This window comes from Schistocerca cancellata, chromosome 8 (assembly GCF_023864275.1).
Source record: "Schistocerca cancellata isolate TAMUIC-IGC-003103 chromosome 8, iqSchCanc2.1, whole genome shotgun sequence".
In the NCBI taxonomy this organism is placed as follows: Eukaryota; Metazoa; Arthropoda; class Insecta; order Orthoptera; family Acrididae; genus Schistocerca; species Schistocerca cancellata.
The window spans coordinates 537567633-537584875 of NC_064633.1; positions in this window are offsets into that span (position 1 = coordinate 537567633).

Here is a 17243-nt window from a genome sequence, read left to right on the forward strand (position 1 = left end):
GCGCGTTCCCGAAAAACGCAAGTACGCGGTCTTGTGTTCAGTTAATTCAGACTGCAGGTACTTCCATAAGAGCCTCTGAAACCCCAACGGATTCCAGTGTGAAGGTGGACCCGTTTGCTGGTCTGCCAAACCAATTTGACTCCGTGCCATGACTGTGCATGTCGGAATACGTCAAATGTTTAGACGGCCGACTCAAGACAAATAAGCACACCCATGCGTCTCTCGTGGTGACCGTGAAGATATAAGCAGTACCTCTGACAATTCAGAAGTTGACTGCCACAGGCTCTAAGTCACTCCCCAGTAAAGGACACAAGTCTCACCGTTTAGGTAGAGACCTGCAGTTCTCTACTAGCGAAGTGCCAGTACATGAGACTTGTACCTGAGTGACGATCTCCCTTTCTCTGTATTGCCTTCTCAGCTCAGTTCCAAAAGCACATTTCTCTTTTTGGACTTCCTCCAATTTTGCACGAGCCAATCATGAGCTGGAGCCAAGCATTCTAAGCTCAGTGGATGGTCTTTGCACTGCAAACCGATTTGACGAATCAGAGACTTCAAGTTAATTGGCAGAAAATGGAAAAAAATTCAGCTTCCCAGCCTCTTTCCCACACGTTTGCCATGTCTTTTGCTAATACAATACAGGGTGGAAGCACAGCCCTCCATAAACAAATTGTTATCTCCCCTGTTGTGTCCATTTCAAAGTTTGCAAAGAACGCCCATAAACTTACATTGACAAAAGATGTTTTGAAACAGAGTCTGCACATCTGGGCGCCAGTTTTCCTGTCCCACTTGCTCGCTAACAAGGCCTACAATGCGCTGTCGGCGACTTTTCGGCGCTAGGCCGTATACCTGGATGTCTGACGCCATAGCTAATGTGTTCTGCACAATACGACCGCGGCACAGGGCCGTCTGGAAAAGTCTCTTCATCGCTCTCCTGAAAAACTGTGCTTTGTCGCCCCACCAACGCCATGCTTTTACTACAGTCGTTTAAGTTGGCGCCCTGTTCCTTTGAACGCAGGTAAAGCTTACCGTATTTCTTTCCCTAGAGCATGCATACAAGACCATAAACTGCTGCCCGCCATTTCATCACAATGTATGAGGTCAAATCGCCGTAGATTGTATTCCCTACAACGAATCAGCAGTGAGAGTGCCCTGCAATCTCTCAACCTTCTGTGGAGCGTCCTGTCTGAAAAACATACCCCATCAACCAGTCCCATTACTACAAAAACAAGAATCCCCAGAAGGAAAAAGTTATGCAGGATTAAAATGGGAAAGCGAGGAGTTAATTAAGCTATTGTACCTACATGTGTATCCATGTGCAAATTGATTGCAGATGAAGAACTAGAAATACACTCCTGGAAATGGAAAAAAGAACACATTGACACCGGTGTGTCAGACCCACCATACATGCTCCGGACACTGCGAGAGGGCTGTACAAGCAATGATCACACGCACGGCACAGCGGACACACCAGGAACCGCCGGTGTTGGCCGTCGAATGGCGCTAGCTGCAGTACATCGATGTTGTCGCCAGTGGTCGGCGGAAGGTGCACGTGCCCGTCGACCTGGGACCGGACCGCAGCGACGCACGGATGCACACCAAGACCGTAGCATCCTACGCAGTGCCGTAGGGGACCGCACCGCCACTTCCCAGCATATTAGGGACACTGTTGCTCCTGGGGTATCGGCGAGGACCATTCGCAACCGTCTCCATGAAGCTGGGCTACGGTCCCGCACACCGTTAGGCCGTCTTCCGCTCACGCCCCAACATCGTGCAGCCCGCCTCCAGTGGTGTCGCGACAGGCGTCAATGGAGGGACGAATGGAGACGTGTCGTCTTCAGCGATGAGAGTCGCTTCTGCCTTGGTGCCAATGATGGTCGTATGCGTGTTTGGCGCCGTGCAGGTGAGCGCCACAATCAGGACTGCATACGACCGAGGCACACAGGGCCAACACCCGGCATCATGGTGTGGGGAGCGATCTCCTACACTGGCCGTACACCACTGGTGATCGTCGAGGGGACACTGAATAGTGCACGGTACATCCAAACCGTCATCGAACCCATCGTTCTACCATTCCTAGACCGGCAAGGGAACTTGCTGTTCCAACAGGACAATGCACGTCCGCATGTATCCCGTGCCACCCAACGTGCTCTAGAAGGTGTAAGTCAACTACCCTGGCCAGCAAGATCTCCGGATCTGTCCCCCATTGAGCATGTTTGGGACTGGATGAAGCGTCGTCTCACGCGGTCTGCACATCCAGCACGAACGCTGGTCCAACTGAGGCGCCAGGTGGAAATGGCATGGCAAGCCGTTCCACAGGACTACATCCAGCATCTCTACGATCGTCTCCATGGGAGAATAGCAGCCTGCATTGCTGCGAAAGGTGGATATACACTGTACTAGTGCCGACATTGTGCTTGCTCTGTTGCCTGTGTCTATGTGCCTGTGGTTCTGTCAGTGTGATCATGTGATGTATCTGACCCCAGGAATGTGTCAATAAAGTTTCCCCTTCCTGGGACAATGAATTCACGGTGTTCTTATTTCAATTTCCAGGAGTGTATAAAGAAAACCTTGTAAGGTTATCAACCTTATTCAATACACTCACCAATAACGAACGAGTCTGAATCGAGAATGAACATATCGGATAGTACGAGAACCCATTTATAATGACAAACGTTGGAAACCAAAAGATATATTTATTCATCTATGTCTTTGTTCGTATCCGATATATACTACTCACGAAGAAATTGGTTAAATATTTACTGTGTTTTATGAAACACAGAGACATTAGGCTACTGGCCTAACTTTTGTTTCTATTCCTTTGTTATATGTTTATTTAATTTGTGTATTTATTTAATAATGTGTGTTATAACATGTTCAAGGTCCAGCCATAGGGATATTTATTAAATTTCATGTTATTTAAATGTAAATCCAGTATTTCGTATGTGTTTCAATATGTTTGTGAGTGCACATTGGCTTGGAGTCATGGAGGGAGTGGTCTAGCCAGTCAAAGCGCTCGTTACTAAGAGATACACATGGAAGCTGAAGAGGAGCATCGTTTCCAGAGAGGACACGAGGGAGTTTGGAACAGAGTGGCGCGAGGCTGAGTACGGCACAGTACATGGGAAGTGCTGGACATGGCAGTCGGCGGAAAGACGTGGACAGGGATCAGTTTGGGTGTGGTCATGGAGGATAGAAATATTTCGGAGTGCCGACCTGTGCTCTTGTGTGATTTCCGTGGCTTCTGCAGTGAAGACATAGTATGCGTTCAGAAGTGAATATCTTGCAAGCTATGTTGTTGTTCATAACTAATTACGTGAAGTAGGAATCTATTGTTTCCATGCAATTCAACTATATTTTTTTAATTGCTGGACCATCGACACCAATAGGTGTTTTGCAGAAATATACCGCATTCTCAAAAGTAAGAGGGCAGTTCAATAAGTAATGCAACACATTTTTTTTTTCTCGGCCAATTTTGGTTGAAAAAACCGGGAATTTCTTGTGGAATATTTTCAAACACTCCTGCTTCGTCTCGTATAGTTTCATTGACTTCCGACAGGTGGCAGCGCTGTACGGAGCTGTTAAAATGGCGTCTGTAACGGATGTGCGTTGCAAACAACGGGCAGTGATCAAGTTTCTTTTGGCGGAAAACCAGGGCATCTCAGATATTCATAGGCGCTTGCAGAATGTCTACGGTGATCTGGCAGTGGACAAAAGCACGGTGAGTCGTTGGGCAAAGCGTGTGTCATCATCGCCGCAAGGTCAAGCAAGACTGTCTGATCTCCCGCGTGCGGGCCGGCCGTGCACAGCTGTGACTCCTGCAATGGCGGAGCGTGCGAACACACTCGTTCGAGATGATCGACGGATCACCATCAAACAACTCAGTGCTCAACTTGACATCTCTGTTGGTAGTGGTGTCACAATTGTTCACCAGTTGGGATATTCAAAGGTTTGTTCCCGCTGGGTCCCTCGTTGTCTAACCGAACACCATAAAGAGCAAAGGAGAACCATCTGTGCGGAATTGATTGCTCGTCATGTGGCTGAGTTGTTAAAGATTGTTACAGGCGATGAAACATGGGTTCATCACTTCGAACCTGAAACAAAACGGCAATCAATGGAGTGACGCCACACCCACTCCCCTACCAAGAAAAAGTTTAAAGCCATACCCTCAGCCGGTAAAGTCACGGTTACAGTCTTCTGGGACGCTGAAGGGGTTATTCTGTTCGATGTCCTTCCCCATGGTCAAATGATCAACTCTGAAGTGTATTGTGCTACTCTTCAGAAATTGAAGAAACGACTTCAGCGTGTTCGTAGGCACAAAAATCTGAACGAACTTCTCCTTCTTCATGACAACGCAAGACCTCACACAAGTCTTTGCACCCGAGAGGAGCTCACAAAACTTCAGTGGACTGTTCTTCCTGATGCACCCTACAGCCCCGATCTCGCACCGTCGGATTTCCATATGTTTGGCCCAATGAAGGACGTAATCCGTGGGAGGCACTACGCGGATGATGAAGAAGTTATTGATGCAGTACGACGTTGGCTCCGACATCGACCAGTGGAATGGTACTGTGCAGGCATACAGGCCCTCATTTCAAGGTGGCGTAAGGCCGTAGCATTGAATGGAGATTACGTTGAAAAATAGTGTTGTGTAGCTAAAAGATTGGGGAATAACCTGGTGTATTTCAATGATGAATAAAACAACCCCTGTTTGAGAAAAAAATGTGTTGCATTACTTATTGAACTGTCCTCGTACTTCTATTATCGTATACATTTAAATTTGTTAAAATAGTACCTGCAGATTTTATTTAATTGCAATATTTCATTTATAAATTTATATGTTACATTCATAATTCGCAATTGCCGAGTGACAGAAACCTTCGACCATTCGATTCATGTGTGTATTCTTATCGTTTACTGTAGACTCAACAGTATTTGGCCTGTAATGCGGTAAATACGTATCTCAGCCCCTAGACAACGAAACCAGCCAAAATTTTGCAACTCTAAGTCGGAGAGAAGGTAGTTCAGGGCCACACCAACACTCATTTCATTTTATTATTAGATAGCACGCAAAGAAAATACTTAAAAAATCACTGAATGTAATATACAGCTTTTGAAGTATAATACGGAATATTCTAATTACGTTAGGATCAAATTATATACTTTAAACAATTCAATTTTAGTAAAGTGCCAAAATGGCCAAAGCGGTCAAAGTGGCCACATAGCGTTAATCTCAAAAACAACAGTTAAAAATCCGGTTTAACAAAGAACTAGATATCTTTTACTATGAAAGATGTTTCGAATTACAGTTTTCAGAATTAAAAGTGAAATTGTGTTTCTCAACGCTTTTTCAGAGTTCGTGAACCCAGAAGGAGCACAACTGGTACTTAATTCGCTGCTGTTCTGGCGTTGAATTTAAAACTTTTTCCGCGCGTTACTTGCACCCTGTGTCTACATCGTTGTCTTCAAAAACACTTCTTCTAGGTTTGGGTTTCCTGCTATTCGCTATTTGCTTTTTACTACCTTTCTTCTCTCCAATTGCTCTCAGTTTTTTCTTCTTTTTACTGTCTTTTTCGTGTATTTATTTACTTTCCGCTTCTAGGTTCCTCTTATGAGGACCTGCTCTTAGTATCACGGCAGACTCGTTCTTTCGGCCGCTGCTTTACGTTTTCCCACTGCACAAAGTGCGCAGAAGCCACGGCCGAGACTGTTACTTTCTCTGCATTGATGCCATTTCACAAAAGCTGTACACCGTCTAGGAGTACGACCGATCTTTATAGCTGAAGTAGGATTATAGTGTCAAACTGTAACACTTTCAACTCACTTTCATTAAAAAGACGTATGTGATACTACCTCTCATGAATAAATACACAAATAGAGCACTTTGCTTCGTCAGGATAACTATAACCGACGAAAGAATTATAAGGAGCGGCACGGCAAACACATTAGGCTTCACGAGGTGATTGGGCCCTCCAGGGAGAATAGGGTGAAACATATCCCGCGCGATGCCGGTACCTCAAAGCTCCCGGGACCGCAATAGCCATTTTGCCCATCATGGCCACTTTGCCGGGCTCTTCCCCATTGTACACTACGCATAAACGTAGTAAGGTTGCACTGTTGCAGACAAAGTAGTCGCATATTTCATATGATGTGGGCTCCAATTTCGACTCGACCCGATTTAGATTTTTCGTAGTTCCCCTAAATTGCTTCACGCCAATGCCGCGATGGTTGCTGGTACATTATGTGATCAAAAGTGTTAGGACACCTATTAGAGGACATTAATTCGGAGTAATGCGACTCTTCACCTCCATGACGGCTGGAAACCCTTACAAAAGGATGTTTCAACATCTGCAGAGGCCTGGCAGACGATACTTCCTCAAGAACCAAAATCTCAGAACGTAGTGATGTTGGACGCTGGGATCTGGAGCAAAGTCGACGCTCTAACCCATCCCAAACGTGTTCCATTAGTTTCAGGTCGGAATTCAGAGGCAGGCCAGCGCATTTTAGGAATGTTGCTGCCTGCAATCAATTATCTCACAGATGCTGCTTTACTACAGGGTGCATTGTCGTGCTGATACCATAAAATCACCGTCTTCAGACTGTTTCACTAAGGCATTCAATACACGATGCTGTAAGATATGTTGATATCCCTCAGCACTTAGGGCTTTCTTAAGCACAATGTGGGGTCGTCACCGTGTACAGTCTGATTCATCACTCCAAATGACTCGTTCCTAGTCATCCGCTGCTCAGTGTTATCCCTCTTTACACCATCTCGAGAACCTCTTAGCACTGACCACGGAAATGTGCCGCATATGAGCAACTGCTCGACCTACGTGACCCATTCTTTTTAACTCTCTACACGCTTTTATGGTACTAACGAGTCTGATGGTAGCATTTTGGATGAATACTTCCACTACGTTTATACCGAGCGAGGTGGCGCAGTTGTTAGCACACTGTACTCGCATTCAGGAGGACGACGGTTCAAACCCACGTCCAGCCATCCTGATTTAGGTTATCCGTGATTTCCCTAAATCGCTTCAGGCAAATGCCTGGATAGTTCCTTTGAAAGGGCACGGCCGAATTCCTTCCCCATCCTTCCCTAATCCGATAGGACCTATGACCTCACTGTTTAGTCTACTCCCCCGAATCAACCAACTAATCACTAATTTCATGCGATTTTTATGGCCTCCTTTCGCAGTGCTTGGAGGTCCCTGTTTCTCAGTACGGTAGGTCTGTCTGGTCTTGGTTTAGCTGTCGTTATTTCACATTTGCATCACCAACCGTCGACTTGGGCAGCTTTAAAAGTGTTGGAATATCCCTGATGGATTTGTCACTCAGTTAACAACAAGTGTTCGCATTCGAAGTCACTAAGCTCTAGCCACCGAACAATTTTGTTGTTACTGTTTCTCTACTGATAATACATTACTCCCCGCATCCTTTTAAACTACTGGCCATTACAATTGCTACACCACGAAGATAACGTGCTACAGACGCGAAATTTAACCTACAGGAAGAAGATGCTGTGATATGCAAATGATTAGCTTTTCAGAGCATTTACGCAAGGTTGGCGCCGGTGGCGACACCTACAACGTGCTGACATGAGGATAGTTTTCAACCGATTTCTCATACACAAACAGCAGCTCACCGGCATTGCCTGGTTATCCGTTGTTGTGATGCCTCGTGTCAGGAGGAGAAATGCGTACCATCACATTTCTGACTTTGATAAAGGTCGGATTGTAGCCTATCGCGATTGCGGTTTATCGTATCGCGACATTGCTGCTCGCGTTAGTCGAGATCCAATGACTATTAGCACAATATGGAGTCGGTGGGTTCAGGAGGGTAACACGGAACGCCGTGTTGGATCCCAACGGTTTCGTATCACTAGCACACGAGATGACACGCATCTTATCCGCATGGCTGTAACGGATCGTGCAGCCACGTCTCGATCCCTGAGTCAACAGATGGGACGTTTGCAAGACAACAACCATCTGCACGAACACTTCGACGACGTTTGCAGCAGCATGGACTATGAGCTCAGAGACCGTGGCTGTCCTTGACGCTGTATCACAGACAAGAGCTGCTGCGATGGTATAATCAACGACGAACCTGGGTGCACGAATGGCAAAACGTCATTTTTTCGGATGAATCCGCGTTCTGTTTACAGCATCACGATGGTCGCATCCGTATTTGGCGACATCGCGGTGAACGCACATTGGAAGCGTGTATTCGTTATCGCCCTACTGGCGTATCACCCGGCGTGATGGCAAGTGGTGCCATTGGTTACACGTCTCGATCACCTCTTGTTCGCATTGACGGCACTTTCAACACTGCACGTTACATTTCAGATGTGTTACGACCCGTGGCTCTACCTTTCATTCGATCCCTGTGAAACCATACATTTCAGAAGGATAATGCACGACCGCATGTTGCAGGTCCTGTACGGGCCTTACTGGATACAGAAAATGTTCGTCTGCTGCCCTGACCAGCACATTCTCCAGATCTCTCAACAATTGAAAACGTCTGGTCAATGGTGGCCGAGCAACTGGCTCGTTACAATACGCGAGTCACTGCTCTTGATGAACTGTGGTATCGTGTTGAAGCTGTATGGGCAGCTGTACCTGTACACGCCATCGAAGCTCTGTTTGACTCAATGCTCAGGCATATCAAGGCCGTTATTATGGCCAGAGGTGGTTGTTCTGGGTACTGATTTCTCAGCATCTATGCACCCAAATTGCGTGAAAATGTAATCACGTGTCAGTTCTAGTATAATATATTTGTCCAATGAATACCCGTTTATCATCTGTATTTCTTACTGGCGTAGTAGTTTTAATGGCCAGTAGTGTATAATGGCAGGTGTATATCTCCCGATATATAATTGTCAGTTCCGCATTACATAGGGGCATCAGTTGCTTTCGATCAGGGAGTGTAGATAGCCACAGCCGACTACCTGTCCTATCCTCGTCGCACAAGGCCTCCAAACATGTAAGTGACTTTCTGTACGAATAACGTTCGTTTTGCGCTTGTTCTTGAAGTGTGGCGCTATGACGTAAAAGCAAGCTACGCACGAATAAAAGTAGCACCACTGTTAACAAAGAGCCTCGCAACAGCGTCGCAATTTCCTACCTTACACGAGACGTGTCGACTAATTAACACTGACTATAAGCATAGCTCACTAGTGGACAGAGTGTATCCCAGCCAGTGTTGCGAGCGTAGCTGCCGCCTTAGCGCCGGCATGTGACCTGAGAGGTGACTGCGAGTTATTCTGGCCGCGGCGCCTGCGCTGCGTCACGGTCCTAGCTGCGCGCGACTTCCGTACCGAGACAGGGTCTCCAGGCTGCTGTTAGCCGGGGCCAGCTGGCGGAGCCACCAGGGACTCCGACGACGCGCCGTCCACTTCAACGCCTTTGGTTCTATGTAATCTATTTATTTTAACATTTGGTCATCCTGAAAGTCCTCTACCGTCTCTGGTAGATTTGCAACGTCATCGTGAAACCTCGAAATTTTTAATTCTTCTCCCTGGAATTGACTTATGTTTCCACATTCCTCCCTGATTTCCTGCCCGACCAATGAACAGTTTGAATAATATCGTGGACAATTTACAAGCCTGTCTCGGTCACTTCCCAACTGCGAGTTCCCTTTCATATCCTTTGACTCCTACAACAACAATCACGTTTAAGTGCAAGTTATAGATGACCTTTCGCTCCCCGTAATATATCTCGGCTACCTACAGAATTAGTCCGCCTTCGCAACTGAGTGGTCAGTTCGAATAACTGCCACGCTAAGGTCCCGGGTTCGATTCCTGATTCTGCTGGGGAATTTTCCTTGGTGGGAGTACTGGAACGATATGCACTCCGTCTCGTGATGCCTGATTAGGAGCGGCTCCAGGTCACGAAAACTGACGACGGCGAGGAAGCGGTGTGCTGATTCCAAGCCCATTCATACCACTGAAGAAGACGCCATCGGCAGAGATGACACAGCGGTAGGTCGGACCTCCTTTTCTCTAAAGGAGCAAATACCATAAGAAGGTCTTCCTTTATTCATTCTAAGGTAAGTTGTAGACTCAGTGTTATGTCGTGTGTTTCGACATTTCTCCAGATCACAAACTAATAATTCCTAAGATGGGCCGGCCGGTGTGGCCGAGCGGTTCTAGGCGCTTCGGTCCGGAACCGCGCCGGCCGGTGTAGCCGAGCGGTTCTAGGCGCTTCGATCCGGAACCGCGCGACCGCTACGGTCGCAGGTTCGAATCGAGCCTCGGGCATGGATGTGTGTGCTGCCTTTTGGTTAGTTAGGTTTAAGTAGTTCTAAGTTGTAGGGGACTGATGACCTCATATGTTAAGTCCCATATTGGTCAGAGCCATTTGAACCAGAAGATGGGTTCTACTAGTCTTTCGACTCTTCCGTAAATAATTCGAGTAAGTATTTCCCGAAAATGTCTTCTTTAACTGTGTAGTTGTAATATTTGTAACTGACATCATCTACCTTCTTTGGAATTATATATATTGTGTTGTCCCTGAAGACTGAGTGTATTTCGACTGTGTCGTATATGTTGTGCATCAGGTGGAATAATTTTTTCATGATCAGTTCTCCCAAAGATCTCTATAACAGTAATAGCATAACAGTAAAACGATGGTATTGATATGTTAAATGTTACAGGATTAAAGTTAGCTTCTTACTTCTATGGAGAAAATATGAAGATAGGAGGAGCTGCCATATTTGTCAAAAATTGTTTTGATTTCAATAATACTGATATTAATAAAAATTTGCTCAGAGCAGCACTAAGAAGTTTGTGCAACAGAACCAATATTTCATAATAAGTCCTTTATAATAGTAAGTACATACAGAACACCTTCAGGAAATTTTAGCCTCTTCGTAAAGTATCTGGAATCTGTTCTCTCATCTTACAGTAAAAAATAAGTAAATAGAGGTTGCTATTGGTTTGAATGTGGATTTATTGAAAAGCTCAGTCAGTGAACGATTATTGCAATCAGTAACACTATCACAATTCAGTGACTACTGACAACTTTCCAACTAGATTATGACAATGCTCTGAGACGGCTATCGATAGTATCATCGTAGACAAATGTAGGGAAAAAAGTAATATCAGGAAACCAATAGTAAATGGGCTCTCTGATCATGACATGCAGCATCTTGTGTTATGTGCTGAAACTTTCAGGATAAAAAATTCTATTAAATGTGAGTACAAGAGGGTAGTAGATCAGTCAAAAATTGAGAAAGACAAGAAATTGCTCACAAAGACATGAGCTGGATAAACGTTTACAATAGTTGTGACTCAAATGGAAAATACAAAGTATTCATTAATAAAGTTATCTCCACTTTTAAAAATCGCTTTGCCCTCAAGCTAACTCATATCACACAGAAAACAAAAAATAAACCATGGATTACACAAGGAATAAAAATATCATGTGGGACATAAAGAAGATTCTATCTACTATGTAGGAACAGCTCTGATGTTAGCACTATAATGCACTACAAAGAATGCTGCAAAATATTGAAGCAAGTAATCTGGAAATGAAAGAAGCTTTATTACAAGAAAAAGACAATTACATCAGGCAACAAATAAAAACTGTATGGGACATTGTGAAGAAAGAGACAACTGGGGCCAAAAAGGAAAAGGAACAGATATATATTACAATAAATGAGACATTGGTAGTGTTGCAAACCTCTTAAACAATGCTTCATTTCTGTTACTGACTACTTGTGGTTATCAGGTTCAGTGTACAATGTTATGCAGTATCTGAGACCAGTCTTCAAAAATAATTTCAGTAAAATGGAAGTGACACTCACATCTCCTAAGGAAGTAGCATCCATCACAAAATCCTTAAAATCTAACCATTCTAGTTGGTATGATAACATATCAACGAAGTTAATGAAACAGTGCTCATGTGAGTTGAGTTATTTGTATAATCAATCTCTTCTCTGCAGAACATTTCCAGACTGGCTAAAATATGCTGAAGTTACAGGAAGGTGGATAAAGAGACACCATCAAACTGTAGAACAATTTCACTTTTTCTGGTTTTCTCGAAATTATTTGAAAAGGTTGTGTTCAAGTGTCTCCTTAAGCATCAGACTGCAAATAATGTATTGTCCAAGTCACAGTTTGGGTTTGTAAAGGGATCTTATACACAGAAAGCTATTTACGCTGACAGTGAGAGTGTACTGATTCATTAGACAATAAACTAAAGGCTACTGGAATTTTCTGTGGCCTGTCAAAAGTCTATGACTGTGTGAACCAAAGCATTCTCTTAAGTAAATTAAAATATTATTATGTCACTGGCAGTGCTGCGAACTGGTTTGAGTCTTATTTAACTAACAGGAAACAAAGGGTGTCGTTTCGAAATACCTGTGCCTAAGCAATCAGTCTTCATCTGATTGGGACTCAAATGTGGTGTTCCTTATGGTTCCATCTTGGGTCCATTGCTTTTCCTTGTGTACATTAATGACCTGTCATCTCTTACATTACCAGAACCTAAGTATGTTTTGTTTGAAGATGATACAAACATTGCAGTGAGTATCACGTCAAGCACGGTCTTACAAATAGCTGCTAATCAAATTTTGACTGACATTAATAAATGAGTTAAAGCTAATTAACTGTCATTAAGCTTGAAAATATCCACTATATGCAGTTCAAAACCTGTAAGAGATTTCCTTCCAGCATGTGTGTAACATCTGAAGACATGCAGGTCGAAGAGATTGACAGTGTTAAATTTCTGGGATTACAAGTCAATAATAAATTCAGTTGGGAAGGGCACACCACAGAGTTATTTAAACACCTAAACAAGTCTGTATTTGCAGTGAGAATGACGTCAGATGTAGCAGATATTAATATTAAAAAACTTGCTTACTTTGATTAATTTCATTCTATTATGTTATGTGGGATCATGTTCTGGGGAACTCATCAAACCAAGACAAAGTTTTAGTGTGCAAAAGCGTGTTATGAGAATCATTTGTGGTGTAAATTAAAGAACATCATGTAGAAACCTGTTCAAGGAACCTTGTATCCTAATCACTGCTTCTCAGTATATTTGATCCTTAATGAAATTTGTTGGAAATTATATGTATTTCCAACCAATAGCTCAATACATATTATCAATACTAGGAATAAGAACAATGTACATAAAAACACTTACCTTGGTCCAAAAAGGGGTCCAATATTCAGGAACACACATTTTCAATAAACTATCAACAACCATTAAAAATTTGGTTTCAGATACAGCGCAGTTTACCCAGAGTTTGAAAGACTTTTTGACAGGCAACTCCTTCTATTCTATAGGAGAGTATCTTAACAGCGACTGTTAGACTAGCTTGAGCAAAAATGTCTGTTAGATTTCAGATATGACAGCAGTGAAGATTAGGTATTTTGTGTGTGATAAATTTATTAAAAGTGCATAACCACGTTTCATTCTGACAGTATGTTAATTCTGTAAATATTAGGAGTTCCAGTTTACTGTAATCACCTATTTTGACAATCTACTGACAAATTTCCAGAGCAGCAAGTGTTATATTCAAACGTCTTATGTTTGCTTATGTTATCCTTTTTGACATGTTCCACACCCACAATAATCAACTCAATTTTTGGTCTCTGGAACTAAAACTGAATATAATATAATCTAATAGTGAAGGAATGTCATCCGCTCACGTTGCCTTGTGTCAGCTAAGGTCTTTCGGCCTGTCAAATTATTCTCGCAGTATCGTATCTGCCTGCTCATCGTCTTCTACTTTCCTTTTAATTGTGTTATCTTCAAGTGTGGTTTCCTTTATATGGTCCTCCCATACGTTGCTTCTGCATTACATGCTTCCCTTCTTTGTATAACCCTGTCGTCCAGTCTGAGCTTTTGATGTCGATACAGCTGTGTCTCTATTCTCCAGAGGTTTGTTTAATTTAACAGAATGTGATATCGGCATTTTCCATACATGCCTCTGCAGCTTTGCATTGCCTCCTTACAGACTTTTGCTTCGCCATTTTGCACTTTCTGCCAATCACATTTTTCAGAATTTTGTGCATTGTTTACCTGCCTCATTTTCTATATCTTTATAATTTTTTCCATTAGTCAATTAACCTGTGTTAAGGTTTCGGTTTGGCTAATACCTCGAGAAGGTTACGTGCCATCACGTGCGATGTTGACAGTGAAATACGAAGGGGTGGTGTTACGGCAGGGGGCCGTTTTATGCGGTTGGGCGTGGTTCCACAACTGCATATTTGAAAACACTGAATACCGAAGAATGTAACCATATTTTACGGCACTGTGTACCGTATACAGTAGAGGAGTGTTTCGGAAACGACGATTGTTTGTATCAGCATGACAGTACACCGTGTCCTAAAGCAGCAGTTGTGAAACGATGGCTTTTGGACGTCATATTCCTGACATCGACTGCCCCATTCAGAGCCGCGACTTGAACCCAGCGGAAAACTTCTGGGATGAGTTAGAGCGTCGGATTCGCTCCAGACCCCATCGTCCAACATCACTACCTCATTTGGTTTCGGGTCCTGAGGACATGTGGACTGCCACTCATCGACAGATAATTTGACGAGTCAGTGAAACAGTCCCTGGGACAGTTCAATCCGTCACTAAGCTGGCGTCCCGTATCAATGTCCAATAATACGTATCCGGACGCTTCGTCGAGTAATATTACGAGTACACACACTGATGAGCCAAAGAAACTGGCATAGGCGTGGGTATTCAAATGCAGACATATGTAAACAGGCAGAATACGGCGTTGCAGTGGGCAACGCCTATATAAGACGACAACTATCTGGTAAAGTTGTTACATCGGTTACTGCTGCTAGAATCGCAGGTTATCAACATATAAGTGAGTTGAACGTGATATTATAGCCGCCGCACGAGTGATGGAACATAGCACATCCGAGGTAGCGATGAAGTTGAGTTTTCCAGTACGATCATTTCACGAGTGTACCGTGAGTATCAGGAATTCATTAAGACATCAAATCTCCGACATCGCTGCGGCTGGAAAAGGATCCTGCAAGAACGGGACCAACGGCGACTGAGGAGAATCCTTCAATGTGACAGAAGTGCAACCCTTCCGTAGATTGCTGCAGATTGCAATGCTGGGCCATCAAAAAGTGTCAGCGTGCGAACCATTCAACGAAACATCATCGGAGCCGAAGGCCCACTCATGTATCCTTGAGGACCATACGACACAAAGCTTTATTCTTCGCCTGGGCCGGTCAACACTGAAATTGGACTGTTGATGACTGTAAACAAGTTGCCTTGTTGGAAGAGTCTCGTTTCATATTGGGTCGCGCGGATGGACATGTACGGGTATGGAGCCAACCTCATGAATCCATGGACCCTACATGCTGGCGGAGGTTCTGTAATGGTGTGGGACGTGTGCAGTTGGAGTGATATGGCACCCCTGATACGTCTGCATCCATTCATGTCCGTTGTGCATTCCGACGGACTTGGGCAATTCCAGCAGGACAATGTGACACGCCACACGTCCAGAATCGCTACAGTTTGGCTCCAGGAACACTATTCTGAATTTCAACACTTCCGCTGCACCAAACTCCCCAGACATGACCATTGTTGAGCATATGTAGGATGCCTTGCAACGTACTCTTCAAAAGACATTTCCATCCCCTCGTACTCTTATGAATTTATGGACAGCCCTACAGGATTCATGGTGTGAATTCCCTCCAGCTCTACATAATTCGAGTCCATGCCACGTCGTGTTGCCGCACTTCTGCGTGCTCCCGAGGGCCCAACACGATATTAGGAAGGTGTACCAGATTCTTTGGCCATTTGAGTCCATACTCTAAAGGGTTTGGTCTACGTTCCGCGATAAGAAAATTCCAATGAATTAACAGTGAATATTGTAAACTACACTGTGCGACGTTTGTTTCCACGTTAGAGTTAAGGTACAAAGAAAGCGGTACGCCTACCCCTTTCCACTCCTCCTTTCCCCACAAACCACTCTCTCCGTCACGTGGACTGAGTCGTAATTGCGTGGATTATGCTGATAGCAGAGGTGCAGTGGAATATTCAGCGCAATGAATCTTTCAGCGCATGGCCGTGAGCTGATTAAATTCGCAGGCTTAATTAAGCGCAGCGCATTTCTATAATTAAATGCATCCGTACCGAGGCAGGGTAAGCAACTCAGAAGGGGAAATCCGGTTGCGTGACCCACAAATCAGACCTGCATCAACTCCCAGAAAGGTCTTCTCGGTGTTCTCTGTTCTCCTTACCTGCCTCTTCTCTCTCTCTCTCTCTCTCTCTCTCTCTCTCTCTCTCTCTCTGCCCTCCTTGCTGCCTGTTACTGCCCATAAAGCGTGGAATTTATTACCCGACAAAGCTAGCTGTACATCCGACAGTAGTTGGAACTAAACTCCGTCACGCTACCAGGTAGCGACCGCCTAACACTTCCGAGCAGCGTAGTAGCAATCTTTAAAAGCGATCGCGAAAAACGCCCTCTCAGACTGACGTGAGTGCTTGCTATTAACGTCAATATATTTACTGTCTCACTAATCTCGATACAGTGTTTGTCGCCTTTTACTCCATTTTATTCTGGTAGGGTGTTTCAGTTATGACGTCTTCAGATCAGTTTTATAAACATTTAAGTGATCAAAAAATATGTTTGTAAAATAATAACGATAATAGCAATACATAGGAGCAGAATAAAAGGTGTGATTAAGCACTTGAAGGAAGATTAAGATATTGGAAGAGGTAGAACTGTGAAAAGAAAGTGATGAGATTTCTGTAATGAAAGGAAATAAACAGCCAAAATCATAGGAACAGAAAAGAGGAAATGTGACAAAAGGAGAATGGAAAATTTGGGAGAAGAGATCAAAAAGAACAACACCAGGGATTTCTACAGAACCTTCAAAGATAAGTTGTGATTCGGGCTAGCGAATGTAAGCTTTGTTACAAGGACAAAGAAAACTATCATATCTTATTACACTCCTGGAAATTGAAATAAGAACACCGTGAATTCATTGTCCCAGGAAGGGGAAACTTTATTGACACATTCCTGGGGTCAGATACATCACATGATCACACTGACAGAACCACAGGCTCATAGACACAGGCAACAGAGCATGCACAATGTCGGCACTAGTACAGTGTATATCCACCTTTCGCAGCAATGCAGGCTGCTATTCTCCCATGGAGACGATCGTAGAGATGCTGGATGTAGTCCTGTGGAACGGCTTGCCATGCCATTTCCACCTGGCGCCTCAGTTGGACCAGCGTTCGTGCTGGACGTGCAGACCG